Source organism: Cyprinus carpio, chromosome A25, assembly GCF_018340385.1.
Source record: "Cyprinus carpio isolate SPL01 chromosome A25, ASM1834038v1, whole genome shotgun sequence".
NCBI classification, from domain to species: domain Eukaryota; kingdom Metazoa; phylum Chordata; class Actinopteri; order Cypriniformes; family Cyprinidae; genus Cyprinus; species Cyprinus carpio.
In genome coordinates, this window is record NC_056596.1 from 14,634,519 (window position 1) to 14,649,241 (window position 14,723).

Sequence of the window (14,723 nt, forward strand, 5' to 3'; positions counted from 1 at the left end):
AGGACCCTGAACCAGTTCAGGCTTGCCCTTTCACACCCAGCCCACCCATCAGCTCCTCTTTCTGAACCCAAGGCTCTCATCGACTCCATGTAAGGTCAAGCCGGTCTGATTTAATAGCTTGTGTGGTCCGGCCATGTTCAGGGACCCTCTTAGATTTCTCCAAGGAGCTCAAGTGTTGAACTGCGAGGAGCTGATTTGCTAAGTATATCTTCTGACCCCACTGAGCCAAATGCAAGAAGATGCCAAACTATGCTGAGGGCACATCATTTCCACAGGCACTCAAACAGACACCCTGAAACCTAAAACAAGGGTTATAACATTTGGAAAATTGCCACCATGAGATCTAGTGTCCATTGGGTCCATTTAAAAGATTGCATTTCAGTTTAAAAACAACCATTTGCATATTTAGTGTTGTCGTCATTTTTTTTAACGTCTCTGGATACTGCATTGGAATCAGTTTCAAATGGTATGAATGGTAAGAGTTTTCAATATGTTTATTGGGGTCCTGCTGTGACACACTATTATGTCAGTCATTTCATGACCTATCTGCAGTCCCTGGCATTTCTCAGTCACATGAACTTATGAGAAACAGCTGCTTTTAACTGGCACATGCAGCCATATGAGAATAGGAAAGTCCACACTAGAACTACAGTATTATGATAATGACAGTATGGTGACCTATTTCCGCCAAATGAGAAGTCAAATGAGAAGGAAAGTCAAAATTTTGTGATAAATAAAGTCATAATTATAATATGCAAAGTTAAAATTGTGAATTTTTTTTGTCATATTTATGACTTTTATCTCATAATTTTGTCTTTTTGTGCTAATTACGATCTTATAATTTTCACTTTTATCTCATAATTTCAACTTATCTCATTATTGACTAAGCATGTCATAAATTTGACCTTGTATCTTACATTTTACAAGTTTATGTCTGGATTGACATTTTAAATTTGTCTTTTCATCTCATAATTTCAACTTTTTTGACTATTACAATTAAAATGTTGAATTTTTAAGACTTAGTTTTGACCACATAATTTTAACTCTTATTCTATAATTATGATCTCATAATTATGATTTATCAAAGCACTTTCAGAATATTAGTCTATATTTGTTTCCTGCTGATTAATGATAAAAACAATGACAACCAACTAGATTGCACCTGACTTTAGAGCTTGAGCATTTAAAGTGGCAGATGACATCAGCGAGTGCTTATTATAAACAGAACGATATTGTTCTGTTACCAACATTTGTTGATGTGGACGCTAATACAGTTATTGTTCTTGGTGTGAACAAGCATTTGCAAGATCTATATGCTATCAATTTGGATTAAATGAGTGATAAAATCTATTATTGAATTTATATTGAACGAGCTACCCAAGTCATATTCAGAACACCCTAGCAACATGCTAAAATCCACTAAAACAGTCTAAACAACACCCAGCACTGCATTAGAAATATGACAGAACACCTTAGCAACTGTATAGCAAAATACTTCGATTAAAAAAAAACAAACAAACAAAAAAACAGTTGCAACACACTCTCATGGCAACTCGTTAGTATTTTATGTTTCGGCAAACCGGTGGCAAATTCATATGATTTTGAACAATCTCATTTGTATGTTATTGTAGGATGTGTTAGGGTAGGGTTAGACCTTCATGCTTAGTTTTTTCCTAAAAAAATATGTTTTTGTACGACTCAAATCATAAAAATGAATATGGATTCAATACAACTTGCTAACATATAAAATAGTTAGGTTTTCTCATGAGATCAGAGAAGAACTAGTTCTGCTTCACTTGGCCATTACAGGATAAACACAATGTATTCAGGTTGATTCAGTCATCATTTATACATATTTATTTGGATCTTCACATCACATCTTCACCTAGCAACCAATGTCTGCAAACTGTCTCACATTTATATCAGAAAAAGTTTCATATTTATATTCATAATCATAATTATTGTATTATTATTATTATTTTAAGAGAGAACAGATTTTGGACTGCAGACAGAATTGCAATTGAGAAATTGTGTTGGCATTGGCTGTGGGTTTCTGCTTCCACTGGACTGCTGGTAAACTCTGGTCATTCACTGGATATCCAGTGTGTGAGGGAGAATACATGCTCATACAAAACATGATTATTCCAAATCCAAAATATTTCTGAGCAGTGTGCCATCATCCAGGCCATGAGAATGTCACCTTGTGTCTTGTTTGTGGATATTGCACTTGCTGGGAAACAAAAAATGGACCTTCTTTTCCCATGGAAAGAGGGATTGCGATTACATCCGCACTACAGGAATGTGCCTGAATCTCATCTGGTGTTTGTGTATTTGGCCATTAGAGGGCAGATTAAGTCATATATTTGTGTGTTTTCTTTACCACATATAGGAGATGATACAAGATTAGTACAAATGACAAAGCAGAAAGGAGACTGGCGGCAATAGTAACTAAATTTCTTCTTAATGTGGTGATATAATTATAATACTGATTATGTAGTATATAAAATTTTCTTTTTCTTTCTTTCTTTTGAACATATTTTATTTTTAGGTTGTTGGAAAATAGTTAACATGAATGCTGATATCCTCTCTAATAGGTAACAAAATTAATTATTAATTATAATTAATTGCATTTTAAAAAAAATTATATATATATATATATATATATATATATATATATATATATATATATATATATATATACATACACCAATAAAAGAAAAGTGTTTTTAATACAAAAAAAGTCAACCTTCAAATAATTATGTTCAGTTATGCACTCAATACTTGGTCGGGAATCCTTTTGCAGAAATGACTGCTTCAATGCGGCGTGGCATGGAGGCAATCAGCCTGTGGCACTGCTGAGGTGTTATGGAGGCCCAGGATGCTTCAATAGAAAAATTAAGGCCTGTTCACACCGGGACGAATTTCGCGCGCGATATTCGACGACGTTTAACGCCTCGTGACTAAACAAAGGGCGCCAATGTGCGTGTGCACACCGACGCGAAAAACGGCCACGCGTAAAAGCGTCATTTTATAAAAAACGCCTCGGGTTCGTTTTTTTGGTTTGACGCGCCGCGTCAAAAACTATACGACCAATGAGAATGGCGCTTTTGCACACGTGTCTGGAGCTTCTGAAGTTACAGTAAAACACAACTTGGGGGCGCTCAAACACAAAACTGTCTTGCTGAGCACACATACCTAACGGCGAAGAAGATATACGCCAAGTAGCGTCTACACTGCCGGGAAGAAATAAGACGAAGAAGATGCAAGGCAAGATTAATGTAGAGTTGCTGGTCTCGTTGGTGTCGGAACACAAAGAACTATATGACAAACGCGACAGCGATTACAAAAAATCTTGATAAAAGAGAACTAGTATTTCTAGTATTTCTGTTTTACATTAAGCGCCATCTAATGTCAGGGAATGAATTTGCATGTTCACTCGGCTCATCGTCAGCGAAAATCGCTTGGGTGTGAACACAAAAAACGCGTTGAAAAACGCTGGCGAATAACGCGCGCCGATATTCGTCCCGGTGTGTACGGCCCTTAAAGCTCTTTCAGAGTGTTGGGTCTTGCATCTCTCAAACTTTCTCTTCACAATATCCCACAGATTCTCTATGGGGTTCAGGTCAGGAGAGTTGGCAGGCCAATTGAGCACAGTAATACCATGGTCAGTAAACCATTTACCAGTGGTTTTGGCACTGTGAGCAGGTGCCAGGTCGTGCTGAAAAACGAAATCTTCATCTCCATAAAGCTTTTCAGCAGATGGAAGCATGAAGTGCTCCAAAATCTCCTGATAGCTAGCTGCATTGACCCTGCCCTTGATAAAACACAGTGGACCAACACCAGCAGCTGACATGGCACCCCAGACCATCACTGACTGTGGGTACTTGACACTGGACTTCAGGCATTTTGGCATTTCCTTCTCCCCAGTCTTCCTCCAGACTCTGCCACCTTGATTTCCGAATGACATGCAAAATTTGCTTTCATCCGAAAAAAGTACTTTGCACCACTGAGCAACAGTCCAGTGCTGCTTCTCTGTAGCCCAGGTCAGGCGCTTCTGCCGCTGTTTCTGGTTCAAAAGCACACGCCTGTGCATGGTGGCTCTGGATGGTTTCTACTCCAGACTCAGTCCACTGGTTCCGCAGGTCCCCCAAGGTCTGGAATCGGTCCTTCTCCACAATCTTCCTCAGGGTCCGGTCACCTCTTCTCGTTGTGCAGCGTTTTTTTTTTTTGCCACACTTTTTCCTTCCCACAGACTTCCCACTGAGGTGCCTTGATACAGCACTCTGGGAACAGCCTATTCGTTCAGAAATTTCTTTCTGTGTCTTACCCTCTCGCTTGAGGGTGTCAATGATGGCCTTCTGGACAGCAGTCAGGTCGGCAGTCTTACCCATGATTGCGGTTTTGAGTAATGAACCAGGCTGGGAGTTTTTAAAAGCCTCAGGAAATCTTTTGCAGGTGTTTAGAGTTAATTAGTTGATTCAGATGATTAGGTTAATAGCTCGTTTAGAGAACCTTTTCATGATATGCTAATTTTTTGAGATAGGAATTTTGGGTTTTCATGAGCTGTATGCCAAAATCATCGGTATTAAAACAATAAAAGACCTGAAATATTTCAGTTGGTGTGCAATGAATCTAAAATATATGAACGTTTAATTTTTATCATTAAATTATGGAAAATAATGAACTTTTATCACCATATGCTAATTTTTTGAGAAGGACCTGTATATATATATATATATATATATATATATATATATATAAAAACTTTAAAATGCATAATGAACATTATCAAGATGTTTTTGTATGGAGCCCCGCACATGACATGCAAACAAAAATAAATAAATTGTGCGCACGATTAACTAATTCGTTCCTTCAATGTACTAAAACATGCACACGATTACTATTTTGTTCCCTCTCTTTGCTAAATTGTGCGTACAATTTACTAATTCGTTCTCTCGATTTATAAATCGTGTCCACGATTTAGCAAATTGAGGGAACGAATTAGTAAATTGTGCGCACAATTTGTAAATCGAAGGAACGAAATAGTAACGTGCACACAATTTAGGCCCTGTCCACACGGAGACGCGTTTTCTCTGTATACGCATACATTTTGTATCGTATAGCCGTTTTGTCCACATGGATCCAGTGTTTTGGGAGAGTGAAACCAATATATTTTGAAACCGAGTGCCAGAGTGGATAAATCTGAAAATGCCACCCTTGAGTTTTCGTGTGGACAGCGAATCCATATATTTTCTGAAAACGTCTCGCCCCTCGTCAGACACAGCAACGTCACGTAACAGCAACAAAAACATGAACAAACACTGAACGATTGTCTTATTAACTAACATTTACACAGATTAATAAATGTATTGTTCCATGTTCGTTTGTATACCACGTGCAAGGTTTATGCGCATAGTCCAAGTCTTCTTCTCCGTTTTCTGTGTATCTCTGTGGCAGGATTACAGCTCCACATGCTGGTCTGGCATGTATACTACATCTCATTCAGTCTTTTTTTTTCTTTCGTGTGGACGCATATATTTCTTGAGATGAGGGGAAAAAAAGATTGGATAGGGACATAGCCTTAGCCTACTATTTTTTCCTGCATGCCATGTGTGGGGCTCTGTATTTTGATATTTTTTTGAGATTTGAAATTACAGACAGCTTCAAAATATTTTATTTCTAGATAAGAAAACAAATACATTTTCTCAGTCTCAGACTATAAATATATTTATGGTTTAAATGGGGGTATCAAAGAATGATAAACACTTGAGGCCATTCAGAAAGGGTCTGAGAAAAGAATGATGGGACTGAGATGTCACGGGCCATTTTTGAAACTCATTTTCCTCATTTTAAGTCCTATGATGAGAATCCAAGTCATTATTCAACATTTCATTCCCTAAAGTGGTTGGGTTCAGTTAGTGTATTTCCAACCGGAAAAGCAAACAGTCGAAAAATAAGACCTTTTTTAGCAACTTACATTTTTAAAAGCACAAGAGCATCAAAATTCATGTTTGAGGCATAAATATAACTTGTGTTTTAGAGAAAGAAGTAATTAGGGGAACCTATGCTTGCCACCTTGCTATGCCAAGAACTAAAACGTGTGTTTCTCATCAAACTTCCTGGATTTGACAGTGAATATACCCAGCGTCATGACCTAACATGCTCCATTGAGCCAAATATGGTTGTTTTTATTCTTTCACCAAAATTCTGGCTTTCTGAGTCGCCAATTTTCTTACCCAGGTTTGGCCTTGGCCTTGATCAGCAGGCAAATGAAAGCTTGTCGTAAACATCCACTGACGTCAACCCCATTTGCACCCAATCATCCACTTGTAAGAAAATGAACCACATGGCATGTGTTTACCCTATTAGAAAAAAAGTATCACCTCTGAGCTGTTATCTCAGTAGGTTGGTATGTGCTGCATGCTGTTCCTATTCCCAAAACACAGCAGGGTTAACAACCTCTAGAAACTCAATTCCTCATAGTGAGGACAGATTATTGGGGCATTAGTTTGTCAGGACATGATGCTTTGCCTTTGTGCTGTAGGGCTTTACATTGAGGAAGTACTAGAAACAAAGAAATGCAATGGACTATGATTGCTAAGAAAACAAACTAATTAAAACAGGTACAAGAATCATATAAAAATTGCTGTTTGGTGTTGTTTTTGCACTACTGAAAGGTTCCCTTAGATAACAGTGAGTGTTATACCCTGAATGTGACTCACTATCGATAACTGAATCGTATTAATAACTGATAAAGATTATAATCGACTACGAATTTCATTATCGATTAGACCAATCTGTTCTTTGTGCACAGAAAACCAAAAATGTAACATCACTTAACTGTGTTAAAAAATGCATTTTTTTAAGTGAGCTTATGTGGGAAAAGAGCACAATGCAAGTTATCCCAATATGCTTTACATAAAACCATCAAGTAAACTCATAAGCATTTAATTGAACCTTTTTACCTTGTCAGGTGCTTTAACAGATGCGTGTGCAGTTAAATGCATTTCAGAGATGTTTCCCCTAGCGCATAACTTCCGTTTTAATTTTATATCATGCTCTGAAGATATCAGAAATTTATGTGAGTATTTACATTTAGCATATTGCTCGTCCGGATTCCTAACAGAAGGTATCTCCATAACAGTCATTAGAAGCGCCACAATTCAGATTACAGTACACTACTGTTTATGCTAAAAATATTTCAGTTGGATTTTTTATTTTTATTTTTTTAAATAAAAAAGCTAATTGTGAGATTATATATTACATTTTGGCCTTCTTGTCTCATAATTGCAAGTTTATACTACAGTATCTCATATATTTGGTAGAATTCTGTCTATATCTATCCCATGGTAGAAACAAGCTTCCATATTCTAGGCTATTTAGAGGAGTGAATGTGCTCTTTTATACCCTTTTCCAGTTAACACTTTGTGATTTTTAAATTTTTTTTTTTTCATATAATACCCTTAAAATTTTTAAAATAAAAACTAAAAAAAAGCTTATTCGTACTCTTACATCAAATAGCAATTGTATCTTATATGAAACATGTTTTTATTTAATGAATCAAAGGTAGTGTATTTATCATCTCATTTATTCTCCATGGTGAGAATATGGCTTTGACAAAAAGTTGTGTAATGCTTGGAGTCTCTAATGAGATTGCAGCTCAACGTAATGGCATGGCCTCTGGTTTTCACTCCATTTTAAAAGGCTATAAAATTGTCCTGCAGCTTTGTCCAAACAAGCTGGAATTTATGGAAAAACAGAGCACAATTCTGTGAAATTTGTCACGATATTGGCCGACAAAATCTGAACATAAGGTCCATGATGTATTTTAGGAAGGAGAGATGGTGAAACGGTAGTGTGGTGTGCAGGTTCAATCCCTGCTTCAGTTATAGCAGCAGTCTGGCCTTGAGCAAGACACTTAACCCCAGACTGATTGTCCCATGATAAAAATATACAAAAGGGCAAATATCAGTGAATATTCATCTTCATAAAACATGTTCGTAAGGGTAGGACATTTCTGGTGTTTGCATTTCATTAATCTATAAATGATTGGGAACAAAAATAGCTGGTTTCATTGTGCTTTAACAAGGAATTATAACAAATAGGTAACTACTCAGGCCTGTTTTACAATTCTTTACCATCTATGGTAAAACTTTGGGTACTGTGAATCAAAATTATGGTTGATAAAAAGTATTTGAAGTCTATTGTCACAGTAACGACTGAACATAAATGCTTATTTTGTTTTTCTGTTGCATCACAGTGTAGATCTGTTGATGTCATTTTGTGAGTTGGTGTCTGAATGTGTAAAAGATGAAGAACCATCTTATCTATATAGAGAAAACAATAGCTAAAAAATTGAGAATTCTTTCAGAATTCTCTGTATGATGATATCAAAGTAATCATCAGTCCCATATGATTTCAGAAAACTCAAGACAGTGAATGAATCATTTTGTTCCTACCGGAGGCGCTCAATATCTCAGAAAACCAAATCTCCAATTTTGTCAATTAAATAATATATCATTCAAACCTATACATATCTTTAAAACATATAATTGCTAATAGAGTTGCTAATAGAGTTTAAGAGTAATGTATAATTATAGAAAACAATGCTTCACATTTGAACATTGTTAATTTTTTTCTGTTGAGAAACGTATCATGACAGTGATTTGTAGATTTGTAGACAGTAAAAATAGATTTGTAGACAGTAGCTTTTATATTGGTAACTTTATTTGCATTTTTACATTACTTACACTACATTCAAGGTATACATTTTATCATGCATTCTCAGGGAATTGAACCTATGAACTTGCCGGTGCTAGCACCGTGCTCTATTCTACAAAATTTAAACACTACCACTCTAGTCCTGAAAATTATTTTCATTTTTTTATTTTTATTTAATTTTTTATTAATTTATTTATTTATTTTTGAAGAAATTGTGTCTAGATTTTAAAGAGGAGCTTTTTGGTATCTTGCCTCTCAGCTATTTTTCCACATTCATTAATATTTCACATTTTGTTCATAATTAAATAATTAACAAAAGTCTAAATGAAAGTCTTAAGAATCATTATATTTTGCTTGCATCGCTTACAATTAATGAAATAAGGGTTTATTAATAGTTTTTTGGCCTCATAACTACAGTACATACTATAACCTTGATCAGTCTCATGACTAGTTTCTTTCAAGGTATGTGAATTAATTTATCATAAAAATAAGTTATTTCATGTATCAAACATTTTTATGTCAAAATATATTTCTTAAACATAGACAAAACTGCATTAACAAAAATAAACAGTTGTTGCTAGTCAAAGAACTTCAACAGGAATGAACACTTCACAGGGCAGTGCCACAAATCTCTCTGACCTTAGAATTTATGGCATGACCAGAACCTGTGAGCAATGGAGAGAGTAATATAGTCTTCTGAGTCATCTTTTACCCTGAAGTCCTCAATTCTTGTCTCATCAGGGCAGATAATGTTTTTCTCTTGCTCTCAGGGTCCTATAAAAGCCATTTGTCAAACTCCAGGGGGTTTGTAATTAGCTTCTCTCAAAGTAATGTCCATTCAGACACTCCACCATAAAGAGCTGATTGATAGCATCCTGCTGAGATGGTTGTTCTTCCTAAATGTTCTTCCATCTCAGTACAATCTTTACCTGAATTTCTTCATCTATAATAAGTGAAAGCATAATGCATGCACAGATACAGCCAAGATTAGTGGTAAACAACTGGCCAGTCCATATTTTTTAATGGGTGTCCCCCAGGGTTATGTTTTGGACCCTATCATATTCTGTCCACAAGTTCAAAGTACCTGGAGCAATATACTGGTACATAATTATTTTTAAAGATAAAAGTAAAAATTATAGAATTTAAAAATTCAGTATATTGTTTTACTTTTTATTGAAGTATTTTTATATCTGCCCGTGCAAAACTCACAGTCACAAGGGTATTTTTGATGACTGTTAAGGTGTTGCTATGGCGCTTCTAAAATGTTTGAAATGGTTGCTTGGATATTGTTAAGGGAGTTCTGAGTGCTTGCTAGGTAGTTACTTATTAATCTATGTAAAATACTAGTTTATGTGTGTTTTTCTGTATTTGAGAGGGCAGGACTGTGTAAGTGGGAGACAACAGGAATTTGGGTAGTGGCTTGAAACTCTTGTTGTGTGTGTGCGTTTGTGTGAGGGAGTGCAGGACTCTGCATTCCCATGGTGAGTCATATGTCAGTGCATAGTCCTGCGAGATGACAGGGTTTGTTTCCTGTGATCATTAGCATTTTCTTTTCATCTGTGAGTTGAGGCGAGCAAAAAGAGAAAGGTCGAGCAATAAAAACCCTGTCAGCTTTTTCTCTAACATTCATTTAAACCCACACCACTAGATTAAAAACCTCTATGATGCCCCATTACAATTATTCAAAGGTGCTATAAGCAATTTTTTCGAATGTTTTAATTTTTTTTAGAAAAAAGATGTCCTGACAAATTGTTGTGCAATGCACGCTCGCTCAGGGATGGTTTGTGGTTTACACTCTAGAGTTTCTTGTAGCTGGAGACTGATGGTTGCAGGTGCTAAAGTCTCTAACATACCCTGTGAGGATTGTGAAATGCAAAGGTTTCAACGCAGCAGTTTATTACTGTCAGAGTGGTGTTGGTATGCTTCAGCTTCACTAAAACCAGACATCATATTGAGCATGGGGTGGTGAGAAAACATGAATAAGTCCTTGCCTTAATGCATGGAATTAAAGCAATAGTTCACCCAAAAATTAAATTTGCTGAAAATGTACTCACCCTCATTCCATTTAGGATGTAAATGAGTTTGTTTCTTCATGAGAATAGATTTGTTTGTAAATTTGGAGAAATGTAGCATTCCATCAATTGCTCACCAATGGATCCTCTGCAGTGAATGGGTGCCGTCAGAAAGACAGTCCAAACTGCGGATAAAAACATCACAATAATCCACAAGTAATCCACACCAATCCAGTCCAACAATTAATGTATGGTGAAATGAAAAGCAGTGTGTTTGTAAGAAACAAATCCACAATTAAGACATTTTAACTTCAAACCATTGTTTCCGGCTAACGAATGTCCTCTATCATAATATTGCTTTCTCCAAAGGAAAAGTCTGAATTAGGAGAGAAGTTTGCACAGATTAAGCACCGCTCACAAGTGACAACAGTCCAAAACAGTTCTAAACAAATATGTCAGTGGATTTTAATGTGAGAGGACAACAGAGGATGGAGTTTTTCACTGGAGGAAGCGTTATTATGGATTATGGTTTATTGGTTGGTTTAGTGATTATGGTTTATTTTGGACAGTTTAAAGTTAAAAAGCCTTAATATAAGATTTATTTCTTACAAACATGCAGCTTTTTGTTTCACAAGATGTTAACTGGTGGACTTGAGTGGTGTTGATTACTTGTGGATTATTGTGATGTTTTTTATCAGCTGTTTGGACTCTCAGTCTGACGGCACCCATTCACTGCAGAGGATCTATTGGTTAGCAAGTGATGGAAAGCTAAATTTCTCCAAATCTGTTCCAGAGAAACAAGTTAAACTAAATCTACAACTACCATAAACTAAGACAAATTCAATCAAAAACAAATACTCATTTTAATTTTTATTTTTACTTTAATATTCTGCGTTTTTGAAATATCCATGTATCACAAACTCCAAAAGTTTTTATAGAACATCTCTATTACTGTTAGTTGGGTTAGATTTTTGCTGTACAATCAAAAATAGTTGCAAAACAAGGCAAAATCTGAATTGCTGTAACTCACAATAGTTGTGTTTCATTACTGAATGTATCAGTGTTTAACAAATTGATTGGACGAATAATTCAATGACTCACTCAATCAGTCACATTTTCAGAGTTCTCACTCATAAGACAGTCACTTGTTGTCACCTGGCATAATGATAACGTGGCACCAGGCGTAACCTGTAAAAAGAATCACTGAAAAATCCCCATAACAAATGCACAGACAATTTGAGAACTGGAAGTAACTATTGTATAATAAAAAGTAGTAGCCGTCTCTACTACAATTCCTAATTTCATGCTTGCAAAATAAATTTGTCATCAAATATCAAACATTCTCAGTGTATCTCTCCACCTCACAGGTTCAACTGGGGGCTGCAAATGACATGATTTCTCCCCTACAACTTTAATATTGGCGTCTGAGCTTCTTTTAGTCAAAGAGTGATTTCATGTTTCACATGACATGACTCATATTTGTGAGTCTGTGAGTTGAACTGTCATTAGCACAGCTGTGCTGGTGTGAGACAGTTTTGACATGTTTGGCAAGATTTTGGCCGACATCCTGGAACCCGTCGTATCTTTTTTACGATCATCCTGTCTGTTGGTTTCTGTTGATGTCACTACATACAATATGTATGTAAATACAGAATGTAATACTCACATCAAAAACAACAACTACAGAAAAAAAAAAAATCAAGGTTTTTTAGTTACAGTAAATTCTAACTTTGTCTCAGATGTTTCTCAGCTTAAGTATCAGTTTGTTCTCCATGTAATCTCATTACTGTCAAGGAGAAATGATCTAGATGTTACTGTATGTGATCCTTTCTTTCCAATGAAGAGATATAAATCTCACAACGTGGAAAGAAAGGCATTCTTTCGAAAGCATGTCATGATAAGAGTACTAATGGAGATCTGTTAGTGCTGAGTGTTAGTTCTTTCTTATGTGCTGTGACTTTGACTCGAAATCACATTCAGTATCAGATGATTCACCCATTGAAACTGTCATGGTCTAGACTGCAGAGTTTCCCAACCGGTTTTGTCATATGTACTGACACGACCCCCAGCAGTTAAAAACTCCTTCCTTTCAGTGTTGTTATTGTTAACTAAAATTAAAACTACATTGTTAACAGAAATAAATATGAAATAACAAACAAACAATAAATAAAAAAATAATTTGATTAAAAACTTAAATTTGTTAAAGTTGAAATATTAAAACTAAAACTTAAAATAAATTAAAGACAAATAGAAATATTAAAAAACAAATAAAAAAGACAAAAGCAAATTATTACAACTAGTATTTTTTAACCGAAAAAAATCTGAAATAGCAATGTATAAATATTAGATAAAAAAACTAAACTTAAAAAAATAAAAACATAAATACTTAAATTTCTTAAATAAACTTAAATTAAAACCAAATGAAAGATACAAATATTAAAATCAGTAATGAAATTGACACAAGCAAACTATTAAAAATCTAAAAATGTAAAATTAGATAAAAAATCTTAACCTTAAACATCATTTAAACTAATTGAAATACTAAAATTACTTATAAATATATTAAAGACTAATATTAAAAATAATAATAAAAATGACAAAAGCACATAACAAAAATAAATTATTAAAACGTAAACTAAAATTAAAATGAAAACTAAACAAGCTAATCCAAAATATTTATAAATACAAAAAATAGTATAGAAATAATACTGAAATTACACTGGTACCTTTGATTCATAGATAATATATTTGCAACTATTAATATTCTTAACATTTCCGTTATTATGATTCACTTTTAATACTAAAATGTAAAAAAACAACAACAAAAAAACAACAACTGTGAATGTGTGAAATAATTTGCAAGATAGATAGATAGATAGATAGATAGATAGATAGATAGATAGATAGATAGATAGATAGATAGATAGATAGATAGATAGATAGATAGATAGATAGATAGATAGTTTCTTTTTTGGGGGATTTAAACTATTCCTGTACAGTTCTCAGCACAATGCTACAAGGCAACTAAATCTGTAACAGAAAGTCAAACAGAAACTTCAGCTGTATTTTAAGTTCTTCCTGATGTCTCTCTCTCTGTGTGGGCTGGTGGGCCAGTGTTCAAGCCAGGGCCGGACTTGTTAAACAAGGCTCAGTAAAGAGCTGAGGACTGCAGTGCTGAGTGCCAGTATTGTCTGGAGAGAGACCGAAACAGTCTACAGGCCTCAATGCTGTGTAGTTTACCATAGTAACCGGGTTAACAAGGCTGTCACTTCAGTGGATTGAGACAGTGTTTATGTGTGTGAATGCTGAAATGGAAATCTGCTTTGAGCAAATGAGAAACAAGCAGATTAGCTTCAATTGCTGATTTTGAGAATTAAAAGCGAATTATGTTTTTTTTTTTTTTCTGGTTAAAATGTCAGTTTAATATGCAGTGAAACCTATAAATAAGACATTCGTAGGTTGATTTCCTGAAAAGTGTAAACACGGAGTCTCTGACGGTTACAAAACATTTCTCTGTTTGTTTGAGAGACCCAATATAACACTGGCTACAGGACAGTATGCTTGTTCAATCAATGGAAAAATGACACACTTCACCTTTAATTCAAGTATCAATGTTTTTTATTTATTTATTTATTTATTTATTTATTTTTTATTTTTTTATAGAGTACAGAATTTAATATGGTGAAAGAATGTTTTAGGGAAATGTAATATTTATGTGCTGTGACTGGTCACTATTTCTCATCATTTGTAGATCATTAACAAACAAAAACAAATATTCCATGTAATCGCTCATGAAAAAGTATCTCTGTATAAAACTCTGTAATCAAATGCTTCCTAAACTGTGGGCATTAAAAAATGTATATTAATATTTATCTTTGGTTGGAGTCTGGAACAAGGGTAAAACTATTAATTCTATCAGTTAAAGCCATGGAGTCATTAAAGGCATGATGTGCCTCTTTTTGTTTATCTGTTATAAGTTGCTTTGGATAA